Below are 13,198 nucleotides of genomic sequence, written 5' to 3' on the forward strand. Positions count from 1 at the left end.
GAAAGCAAAAATGAGTTTTGAGTTATGCATAATTTATCAAAAAATAACACCAAATTTTTTTTGCCATGACATAGAAATTTCTTAATTTTAACACCGAAATTTCTTAATTATGACACTAAGAGTGTGAAATAAAAATAATAAGAATGTAAAAGAAGAAGAGGCGGAGAAGGAGAAGTTTTAAAATGTTGTTTAGTTGAATGAATGTATGTTTACTCTTATTGAAATGAATTGTTGCCATAAACAAAACTAGTACTAAAATTTTATAATTTTAACATTGAAATTTTGTTATAAAATATAGAAATCTCTTCTTTAATACTATATTTTTTTTGCGTCTTATTCTTTTTTCTTTTAAGAGTATTGCTTCTCTTGAATGAACAATGTTTGTACTATATTACAATTTTATTTAGTTGAATGAATGTAGGTTTACACTTATTGGATTAAATTTTTGCCATAAACAAAAATAGTACCAAAATTTCTTAATTTTAACACCAAAATTTTGCTACAAAAACATAGATTAATTTTGTCTTTAATGTTACATTTTTTTTTGTTCTTATTCTTCTTTCTTTTTCTTCTTCTTTTATTCTTACTTATTCTTTTAGGATTATTGATTCTCATATTAGACTTGAATGCATGTTTATTGGATTAAAATATTACACGTGCAACAAAAAATAATAAAAGAAAAAAAAGAACATTGTAACGATAATGATGATGACGATGATGATGGAAATAAAAAAAGAGAAGAATAAATTCAAATAAAAAGAAAGAAGGAGGAAGAAGAAGAAGTGACTGCAGTATAAATAACAACAACAACAATAATAAAAGAAAAAAAATGAAAAAAAGTATGTGTGAATATAAAAAAAGTTATATAATTTTATTGGATTTAGTCTGATAAATCACTTAATTGTAAAGTATTTTTAAATAAAATATATTATGAATTATGATTAATAAAAATATTTTTATTTATAAAAATTTCTAAATGTTTACTAAAATTTAAATATTACGAAAAATGAGAATTTGAGCCTCGACTACAAATCTTTCCCAAAAAAAATGGCCCATTGGGCTGAAATTTATGAAAGTGGTCATGCGCTCTCTTTAATATGTTTGTAGGGTTGTTTACTGATACAAATTTACAATCTGATTGATACCCTTTTTTTAGGGTGTATGTCATTCGGTCTAGTCTGAAGATTTGATTTGGATTTGAATATTTTAAAAATTAATTTGGTGTGATTTTATCAAATTTAAAGTTGGATAAAAAATTTAGAAATAGACTCTCTTATTATTTAAAATTGATTTCGGATCAAAACAAACACAATTTCACTTAATTCCATATGCATTTAAAAGAGGCAAAAAAAAGTATATATGCTTTAAATTAATTTTAATATTATATTATATTAATTATAAATTTATTGTTTTATTTTTAATCACACTTGTCGAATTAAAAAATAGATCAAAGAAGTATGAAATTAAAATTTATGGACAAATTCAAGTTCAAATATGGATATTAACTTCTCAATAATAAATATGCTTTTTTCTTCTCTATAAATAAGTGCATCATAATTTTTTGACATAAAATTTATAAAGACCCCGATTTCACTGGTCTAGATCCAGTTTTGGTGTGACCTGAAAGTAATGTAATTTTACCGGATCTAGAGACGAGTAAAGATTTAAAAAATAGACACGATTACTATTTAAGGTCGGATTTAAATTAAAATGAACCCATCTTTATCAGACTCTATGTACACCCCTAGTTAGTATATGGTTAGGTGTGAGTGATATTCGCTATAAAAAAAATCATAATTTAATAATTAAAATAAAGTTTTAAAAAATAGTATTATATTATATAAATACACATATTAAAATATTTTTTGATGGAGTCTTAATAAAGAGTAGATCTTCTTTTTTTTAATTGTTTAGTAAAATGTAATCTTTTATAATTAAATATTTTTTACATTTTTTTATGGTATTTAAATAATGTAAAGTAAAAGATTATACTTTATCAAATAATTGAAGAAAAAATTGAGATGATCTATTTTTATCTTAACTCTTAACTTTTGCCATAAAAAATATTTTAGATTAATATTTTGTTTTTATACTATTAAAATTTAAAATTTAAAATTATTTAAATATTAATAAAAAATAAATTTTATTAATTATATAATATTATTAGTGACACAATAACTTATAAGACAATTTTGTGAAGCCAATTTTATTCATAAATTATTTTAAATTTTATTTATTTTGAGAATAAAATTTTCATATATGGAAAAGAAAAATTTCTTCCACCGCTTAAGTGTTAACTACTTAACTCCGTGAGAATGGCAGTTATTTTTGAAAGGAATTTTGCAGCAGTAGTTCTATCGAAGAAGAATAGAAAAAGATAGGGGTGGAGTCACATATAACAAAAGGGGGACAATAACCCCTCCCAAACTTCAAATTTTCTTTATAAATTGTGTACAAATTTTATTTTAGCCCCCCTTAAAAATTTTATTTTACTCTTTTTCTATTACAAGATTAATTTTTGGCCCCTTCCTCAACTTCAACCTAACTTCGCCCCTGGAAAGAGAGAAAGGAAACTCGAAAAGCTAAAAAATAGAAATCTTGAATTTAGTTTACAGTAGAACAAAAATGAGTCATGTCAACAATAGAGTTTTTCTTCCCTACTTATATAGCACTCTTCAAATCAGGATTAGTTCTCTAATCATAATTAATCATCTTTAATCTCAACACCCCTCCTCAAACTCGAGCTTGGTCTTGGGACAACTCACAGTTTGAACCTCAGTCTTTCAAATGTGGAGGCTATCAAAGGTTTCGTAAGAAGATCAACAACCTAGTCTGTCCCTGGAATATGCATAACATGTAACTGTTTTTTATTTATCTTGTCTCTGATTAATTGTACTTCAAGTTGAAAATATTTAGTCTTGTCATGTAACACAGGATTTGCCATTAACAAAACAGTGCTTAAGTTGTCACAATATATCATTGGAGCAGTTTAAATCTTGACATCCAATTCTTCTAACAAATGCTTGAACCATTGTACCTCAGCTTCACAAGCTGCTACACTCCTAAATTCTGCTTCTGCAGAGGAACGACTTATAGTTGGTTATTTTCTGCACATCCAAGAAATTAAGTTAGCCCCAAAATACACACAATACCCTGACATCGACTTTCTATCTTCTAGATATGCAGCCAATCTGAGTCTGCAAATCCATATAATCTCATATCATCGCTTCAGTGCAGGACTAAACCATAATACTGTGTGCCTCTCAAATATCTTAACACCTGCTTTGCTGCCTTCCAATGAGTCAAGAGGGGAGAATGCATAAATTGACTAATTTTTGCCATAGCAAAAGAGATATCTGGTCTTGTGATGCATAAATATTGTAGAGATCCTACAACAGTTCGATAAAGTTTTGGATCTTCAAAACTTTCTGAAACTGCCGACAACAATTGTAACGAAGAAATCATAGGGGTTGGCATAGAACTAGCTTGCGCCATCCTCAATTTTGACAATAAATCTGTAATATATTTTGTTTGTGAGAGATGCAAAGTTTCATTTTCAGTTTTGTGAATTTCAATCTCCAAATAATAACTTAAGTCACCTAAATCTTTTAATGAGAAAACAGTGTCCAACTTCTTAATCATGTCAGCCACACAATGTGAATTATTGCCAGTAACTATAATGTCATCCACATAGCAAAGAATATAAATAATTGAATTGGTATGTTTCTTGATAAACAAAGAATTATCAGGCTTGGTATTATTGAAACCAAAAGAGTGTAAAGTGGTGCTTAACTTAATGAACCACTCTCTAGGAGCTTGTTTCAAGCCGTTGAGAGATTTATTCAATCTACAAACATGTGTATCAGACTTTTCTTCAAAACTAATCTGCTGCGACATGTAGATTATTTGATGTAAATCTTCATTCAAAAAGACATTGTTAAAATCAAATTGCCTTATCACCCAATTTCGAGAAAGAGCTAAGCTTAAGATCAGTCTAATTATTGTAGGTCTAATTACCGGACTAAAAATTTGTTCAAAGTCAAAACCTTCTTCTTGGTGAAAGCCTTGAGCCACTAACCTAGCTTTATACTTGTGAATGGATCCATTAGGGTGTCTTTTAATGGTAAAAAGCCATTTGCAACCTATAATTTTTGCATTTTCTGGCTTAGGCACTAAAGACCAAGTATTGGTTCTTTGTAGAGCTTGAAACTCTTCTACCATGGCCTCTTTCTAATAAGGAATACTAAGGGCAACATGAGCTGTTTTAGGAGGTTGTTCATCACTAGTTTTGGACCGAATAGAAGAAAAAAATACTTTTGGTTTAGATGAACCTGTTTTAGACCTTGTCATCATAGCATGAGTATTGTGAGGAGTAATTGATTGTGAATGGTGTGATGTTGTAGAGGGTTGAGTATTAGAGGATTCTATAGGTGAAAGAATAATGTCTATGCCAGAAGTGGGTTGTATTGGGCCTTGTGACTGTGTTGGAGTAAGATTGTGGCTAGGACCAAAAGTATCCTCTAATTGATGGTTCAGATAGTCATTAGTTGTGACAGAAGGAACACCTTTGATTGTATGTGAACTAAGTAGAGTGTCTTGTTCATTTAAGGTGCATTTATTTTGATGAGTGGCTGAAGTGACATGTGGAACAATAATAGAAACAGGATACTTTGAAAAATAAAAGGAACTATCTGCATCCTTCTTAATTAAGTCAAGCTCATTAGTAACAGATTTAGAGAGAAATAAGTCAGAATAAGAAAACTGAGATTCATCAAATTTAATATTTTTAGTGATATATATTCGTCTATTGGGTTATAGACATTTATAGCCTTTGTAATTAGGGGCATATCCAAAAATCACACACTTATGTGATCTATAGTCTAATTTATTCTGATTAAAAGGTGTAAGAAGAGAAAAACATGCGCTACCAAAGATTTTGAGAGATTGATAATCAGGTTTCTGTTTAAATAAGACCTCAAAAAGTGATTTTTGTGACAAAATAGGAGTTGGTAACCTATTTATCAAATAAGTAGCTATAATAACAGTTTCATCCCAAAAAATCTTTGGCATTTGAACAGTGAATAACATGGCTAAACTCATTTCTATTAAGTGCCGATGTTTTCTCTTAACTCTTCCATTTTGTTGGGGGATATATGGACATGAAAAACGATGTTGAATACCTTCTTGTGCAAGATATGTAGAGAAAGTTTTGGAAGTGTACTCACCTCCATTATCTGACTGTAAAGTCTTTAATTTGTAATCAGTTTGGTTTTCTATAAAATTTTTATATTGAATGAAAGCTGTAAAAACTTGAGATTTATGAGATAGTAAAAAAGTACATGTATATTTGGAAAATGCATCAATAAATGTAACATAATACCTGTAATCAAGATGAAAAATAATGGGAGAAGATCCCCAAACATCCGTATAAATCAATTGCAATGGTGAAGTGTAAACAGTTAAAGAATCACTATATAGAATAGAATGCATTTTAGCTTGAACACAATTTTTACAAAGACTAGGCTTCTTATTATCAACACTATTATCAAAATGAATGTTATATTGTGATAGAACTAGATGTACAATTTTAGTGGCAGTGTGTCCTAATCTCTTATGCCACAAATCAAAAGAAGGAAGAAAGATAGAGAAATCTTTAGGACATGAATCTGTTTGTGAATGAGAAGGGACAACAATATTAGAAAGCTGATATAAGCCTCCTTGCCTAAAATCTTGTAGTAGAACCTTCTTGGTGAACTGACATTTAACAAGACAATAAAAGACATGAAATTCAAAATAAACAAAGTTATCCTTAACAAATTTAGATACAGAGATCAGATTCTTGGTTATATGAGGACAGTGAATTAGCTTTTGTAGAGAGAACCATCTTCTAGAAGATAAAGAATACAAAAAGGAGTGTCCAACATTAGATATAGAAATACCTGTTCAATTACCTATCTGCACTTGTTCTGGCCCTATGTATTCAGATGATGCAATCAAGTTAGATTGAGAAGAGGTTACATGATGAGATGCACCTGTATCAGGATACCAAACTGGGTCAGAGACAGTAAATGGCGCAGCAAGGAATGCAGCAGAATTCTGAAAGGTATTTGTAGGTGGAGGAGGAGTAGTTGCAATAGAATTCACTTGGGATGGAGTGGAAGCAGTCAATAAAAGAGAATTTATAATTGTTCATTTGAGTGTCTTGATTTTGTGATGGTGGAGAAATCTGTTGATCAAATCTATGAAAATAGTGCCAAGTAATGTGTCCAAATCGACCACATACTTGGCATTGAGGTCGTGGTTATTGATAAAAGGACCTGCCACCTCTAAAAGGTCGACCTCCACCTCTCTCCCTTCCTCTCATCGGATTGCCTTTCATAGTATTTGACATAGAAGGAAAAGAGCTTTGAGCGAAATTAGCTTGTATATGAACATTATCTGGCTTTCTGAACTTATTCATCATGTTATCATGAGTCAAAACCAGAGTTTGCACTTCACAAAGACTATACATTTCAGGTTTCGCATTGATTGTGATTAAAAGACTTTGATAGTCTTCATTTAAACCCTCAAGAATAGCTTTTACATGTTTCTCTGTCGAAAGAGGGCAACCTAAGGCTGCCAAAGAATCAGCAAGACTTTTAATTTTTGAAATATAATCTTGAGCAGACATACCGTGTTTCTTGACCAATTTGAGTTATGCTTTGAGTTTTTTAACCCTATACTTGATGGATTTCTCGAAATATTCTTCAATCTTTTTCCAAATTTCATAAGCAAAGATGCACCCAACCATTTTACTTTTGAAATCAGAATCCATAGATGCGAGTATCCATAAGGCGAGATTATAGTCGTCCTGCCTCCATTGTTTGAATTGTTGAGATTCAATCCCAGCTTGCTGATTTACTGTGGAATCAAATTGAGGAAAAATTCGTGTTGGATGGAGATGATCTTCAAGATCTTGTCCTCAAATGGCAAAGAGAGCTTGCTGTTGCCAAGTCTTGGGATTATTCTCACCAAGTTTGTCACTAATCGGGTGAAAGGATTTCTGATGGAAGAAATTTGAGAGAAAATTGTTGATAACAGAAGAGGAGAGAGGAGTGTTGTTGGAATTGGAATTGGAATTGGCAGAATCCTCATTGGGGGAAGCTATGGATCAAACACCTGCAACTCTTGATACCATGAAAGGACTTTTGCAGCAGTAGTTCTATCGCAGAAGAATAGAAAGAGAGAAAGGGAAATCAAAAAGCTAAAGAATAAAAATCTTGAATTTAGTTTACAGTACAACAAAAATGAGTCATGTCAACAATAGAGTTTCCCTTCTCTACTTATATAGCACTCTTCAAATTAGGATTAGTTCTCTAATCATAATTAATCATCCTTAATCTCAACAATTTTATTCTACTTATTCCTTTACTCGTATTAATAGGGTTGGCAATGGGTAGGGTAGGGTTTAGATTCTACCCTAATTCTACCCGCGGGTTGAAAATTTTTTTAAAATTCTACCTTATCCTATCCGCGGGTTGAGAATCTCTCAACCCTAACCCTACTCGCACTCTAAAGTTCTAAACCCTACCCTACTCGATCCTACCGCAGAAACAAAAAAAATTTCAAATAATTATAAAATTCAATCATTCCAAACTTCATACATATTAATAAAATAGAAAACAAAAACTAAGTTTAAATTAAAATTAAAAACAATAAAATTTTAAAAAAATTCAACATAAAATTACTAATAATATGATCATCAACTAGTTTAGTGATTATTTTAAGTTTTTATAAGAAGAAGATTGTGAGTACAAGACTCACTTTCTTCAATACATATATAACTTTTACATATATATTATATAATATAGGAAGAGTTTTAGATATACTGGAAATACCGATGTTCCAGTTGTTTTAACTGTTGATTTGAATTATAAAAAATATATATAATATATATTGATTAAAATCAATGGTTAAAACAAATGGAACACCGATATTCTCGGATACACCTGATAACTTTCCTATAATATATTAAGAATGCAGGTAGGATAGAATAGGATATACTCTAAACCCGTACTCTATTCTACTCGTAGACAAATTTGTACCTTATCTTACTCTACCCGCAACGGATAGAATAAACAACCCTTCAAATAAATTAGTTCGAATTGAATACCTGCAGGTAGATATATATTGCCAGTCCTACCTATTTGTTTAAAGACGGAAAATATGTGTTTGCTGCCTTTGCAACTTGCAAGGCTTTTCTTTATTTAAATAAAAAACCATTATTTACAATTTTATTTAACTATATATTTATATAAAATTAAATTATCTAAACTAGCCAAATATGTTCAAAATTTTTACCCATATTAGTTTACACATCAGCAAAATAGAAATAAATCGGTTGCATAGTATTTCCTACCGTTTATTAACATTTTGGCTCATTATTAATTTTAAAATATAAGTCTTAGTAAGAAAATGAATGTAAAAAAAATAAATATTAACAAAGATAAGCATCCAAATTTTAAATGCTAATTCATATTTAGAAGGAAAAGAATGTGTTTTTAGAAACTTATAAATTTAAAACAAAAAGTTAACAATTTTCTAAAATTCATTAAAAATAGTATTTAAAAAATTAATAATCATGTTCTGTATACATAAAAAATCAACCATTAAAATAATAAATTAGTCATTTATATAAAATATATATTAATATATAAAATAAATATTAAAAAAATAAAATAATATATATTTGTACACACAAATAAATAATAGTTGATTTAGCTAACGTTTTTTTTTTATTTTTTTAGACACATTTTTTAAAATCATAGTGAAGATTTTAATTTTAAAAAAATTAACTATCTTGTATTTTAAGAGGACAATAACAAAAATTTTAAAATATTTAACTATCTTGTGTTTTAAGAGTACAATAATAAAAAATTTCTAAATTTTCGATGCATATAATGTATTAAAAATATAAAAATATTTATTTTTTAGTAAATTTTAATAAATACTTTTTTATAATATTCTTAAAATATACTCTTAAATCACATGTTAACAAGACTTGACATACAAACTCAAAATTGTTCAGAACCAAAATTTTAACATGTATTTATGAATCATTATTAAATATTCTGAAAATAAAATAAAATAAAATAATTTATTCTTTTCAACCAATTTATATTATATATACTAAAATAATTTTATTATAAATATTTATTTAATAAATTATTATAATTTACACCAACATGTCACAGTAAATTTTTAGAAGGTTAGATTTAACAGTGTTTGTATAGTTTTCTGGAGTATTTGAGAATACTCTAGATGGTTCCGGAACGTTCTAGAATGTCCTAGAAGGTTCCAGAATACTCTAGAAGGTTCTAGAAGACTCTAGAAGGTCATAGAGTATTCTAGAAGAGTATAGATGTATATAGAAGTATAAAGAGTGGTATGGAATAATCTAGAAACATTTAGAGAGTTGTGGTAGGATAGATATTTGTAAAGAAGGTTCTAGACGATTAATCTGGACCATTGATTAGATTTAATCCTAACCATCCATTAAGGAGGTGGATGGCTATAAATAGGAGGTAAGAGTTAGTGTGGGTGTGTGTGAATCATTTGTAACCACACTTGAGCAATAAAGTGTTCTTCCACCAAAGCTTCCTTTCTCTTGTGTTCTCTTGTATTCTTAGCTTTCTTGCTAAGTATTGAGGGTTAGGCTGACTTGGTCTTAGCTCAAGAGGTTGAGTAAGTCCGAGTGCCGGCACGGTAGCGTTGGAGTGTGTCCAAGGCCGTGACAATTTGGTATCCGAGCAAGGTTCGAGAGGGAGCACAAGTCGCTTGTGGGAATGGCTTCTAGTATCGCTATGGAGCATGTTGAGTCTCAAAGGGGAAGGAATGCTATTCCTTCTCAATGGGGAGACAAGAAGGTCCGTTCTTCAAGTGAGCCTAGAGGTAAGGACTCTAACTTCCTAGAAGACAGAGTTTCTGTGTTGGAGAATGTTCTATCCTCTATGGATGAGCGTTTCCAAAGGATAGAACATGATAAGGAGACCCTCGAGGCTCACGTGTTAGGAGAACTAGATGCTTTCAAAGAAAGCATGCTCCAAATTGAAGAGAAGCTTGAGAATTCCTTAAAGCTATTTGAGGAAGTTCGAATTTGGTTCGAGGAGGCGAAATCTCGACCAACCATTATAAGGGAGACAACAAAGATTGATCTCCCCAAGCCAAAGGAGTTCAAGGGCGTAAGGGACGCTCGCGAGGTGGAGAACTTCCTATGGCAAATGGAGATGTACTTCGAAGGCCAAGGGGTGGTCGAAGAAGCAATAAAGGTACGCACTGCAGCTCTCTACCTTTCTGATAATGCTACTTTGTGGTGGAGGAGAAAGTGCGTAGATATGGAAAAGGGTACTTGCAACATAGCCACATGGAAAGATTTCAAAAGGGAATTGAAAAGACAATTCTTCCCTGAGAATATGGTTTATGAAGCAAGGAAGAAGTTGAGGGAGTTGAAGCACAAGAGTACGATTAGCGACTACGTAAAGGAGTTTACTACTCTCACGCTTCAAATCCCCAACTTAGCATCAGAGGATGCATTGTTCTTCTTCATTGATGGACTCCAACCTTGGGCAAAGCAAGAACTACAAAGAAGGAATGTTAAGGATGTCGATGAGGCCATCGTGGTGGCCGAATCACTCACTGAGTATCATAGGGGAGACTCTAAACTTAAGTCTTCCTCCAAGCCTAGTTTTGCTAAAGGTGGGGGAGACAAGGAGAAGAGTTTCTCAACCAAGAAGGGAGGAAAATACTCTTCAAAGAAAGAGTACGAAGAAAAGAAGAAGGCTTTCGTGCCCAAAGGAGGATGCTTCGTGTGCAAGGGACAACACCAAATGAAGGATTGTCCCAAGCTAGGGACTTTGGCATCTATCGCTGAGGAACGAGAAGCTCAAACTCAAGTAACTGAGTGTGTTGGATCTATCCAACACATAAATGCTGTGAAGGCCAAAGAGGCAAGCACTGCAGAAAAGAAAGGCTTGATGTATGTCAAAGCCTTTATCAATGAAAAACCTGTCATGGCTATGATCGATACTGGTGCTACACACAACTTCATCACGCCTGATGAAGCAAAGAGGCTTGGGTTGAAGATCACCGAAAAGAATGGCTGGTTCAAACCCGTGAATACCAAGGGTGAACCCCTTAAGGGAGTAGCAAAAGGAGTTGAGATGACTCTTGGTTCTTGGAAGGGCCTTGTGGATTTCTCAGTAGCACCCATGGACGATTTTAAAATAGTCATCGGGCTCGATTTGCAAAGGAAGGCAAATATAATACCTATGCCATACTACAATATAGTATACGTCATGGAGAAAGGGTCTCCATGCATGGTCCCTACAATCTCAAAGGCGGGAGGAATCCCGATGCTCTCGACCATGCAACTCAAGAAAGGTTTCAAGAAGGAGGAGATGATGTCTTTGGCTTTACTACAAGAGGAGTCAACAGCCAACGGAGAAGATGTTCCCTATAAAATCAAGGAAGTCCTTGAAGAAAATAAGGATGTGATACCTCTCGAGTTGCCAAAGCAGTTACCACCTAGAAGAAAGATGGATGACAACATTGAATTGGAGTTAGGAGCGAAACCGCCTATCTCAAAACCATACAGGATGGGGGCCATTTCTATGGTTGAAGGAGATATTGTGCATACCATCAAGGAAGGGTTGCATCACGATCCATTAGCCAAGAAGTTGGTGGAGTTGGCTAGAGAAGGTAAGACCAAAAGATTTTGGTTAGAAAACGACCTTCTCTACACAAAAGGGAGAAGACTATACGTTCCTAAATGGGAAAATCTGAGAAGGAAGTTGGTAAGAGAATGCCACGACACCAAGTGGGCTGGTCACCAAGGTCAGCGAAGGACCTTAGCACTCATTGAATCTTCTTATTATTGGCCTAAAATGAGAGATGAAGTGGAGAGCTATGTGAAGACTTGTCTTGTGTGCCAACAAGATAAGATTGAAAACAAGACACCAAGCGGGTTGTTGGAACCTCTGCCTCCATCAGAGCGACCGTGGGAAAGTGTCTCTCTAGATTTCATCTCTGCCTTACCGAAGTCCGAGGGGTTTGGATCTATTCTCGTGGTAGTGGATCGATTTTCGAAGTATGCTACCTTTATACCTGCCCCTACTGACTGCACTGCAGAGGAAGCAGCACGACTATTCTACAAGAATGTGGTGAAGTACTGGGGATTGCCTAAGAGCATCATTAGTGATCGAGATCCACGCTTCACAGGACGACTATGGACAGAGCTGTTCAAACTCCTTGGGTCGGAGCTTCATTTCTCAACAAGCTTCCATCCTCAAACCGATGGGCAGACTGAGAGAGTGAATGCCTTACTTGAGTGTTACTTGAGGCATTTTGTAAGCGCTAATCAGAAGGATTGGACAAAACTCCTAGATATTGCTCAATTCTCATACAATCTGCAAAGGAGTGAGTCTACAGGGAAGAGCCCATTCGAGATTGTGACTGGATAACAGCCGCTTACACCTCACTCTCTTTCTTCCTCTTACTCAGGGAAGAGTCCTGGAGCTTATCATATGATTAAGTCATGGGAAGAACAAGCAGATGTCACTCGTTCTTACCTTGACAAAGCTGCAAAGAGGATGAAGAAATGGGCTGATAAGAAGAGGAGGCATGCAAGCTATCAAGTGGGAGACAAGGTAATGATTAAACTTCTTCCACAACAATTCAAAGCCTTTCGCAAGGTTCATAAGGGCTTAATTCGCAAATACGAAGGGCCATTTGAGATCATTGGACGTGTTGGGGAGGTTGCTTACAAAGTACAACTCCCCCCCTCTATGAAGATCCACCCGGTCTTCCATGTGAGTATGCTTAAACCATATCATGAAGACCAAGATGAACCGAGTAGAGGTGACTCGAGTCGTGCTCCGCCTGTGGTGATTAGATCTTTCGATAAAGAAATCGAAGAGATCTTAGCTAATCGCGTTGTGAGACGAAGAGGGGTACCACCAAGTATCCAATACTTGATCAAGTGGAAAGGACTTCCGATAACTGAAGCTAGTTGAGAAGCTCGTGAAGATCTGTGGCAAATCCAAGAACACCTAGAGCGCTATCATGAACAGAACGCGACGAGGACGTCTGCGCATTAGGTGGGGGAGAATGTCACGGTAAATTTTTAGAAGGTTAGATTTAACAGTGTTTGTATAGTTTTCTG

The sequence above is a fragment of the Arachis hypogaea genome, chromosome 10, assembly GCF_003086295.3.
Source record: "Arachis hypogaea cultivar Tifrunner chromosome 10, arahy.Tifrunner.gnm2.J5K5, whole genome shotgun sequence".
NCBI classification, from domain to species: Eukaryota; Viridiplantae; Streptophyta; class Magnoliopsida; order Fabales; family Fabaceae; genus Arachis; species Arachis hypogaea.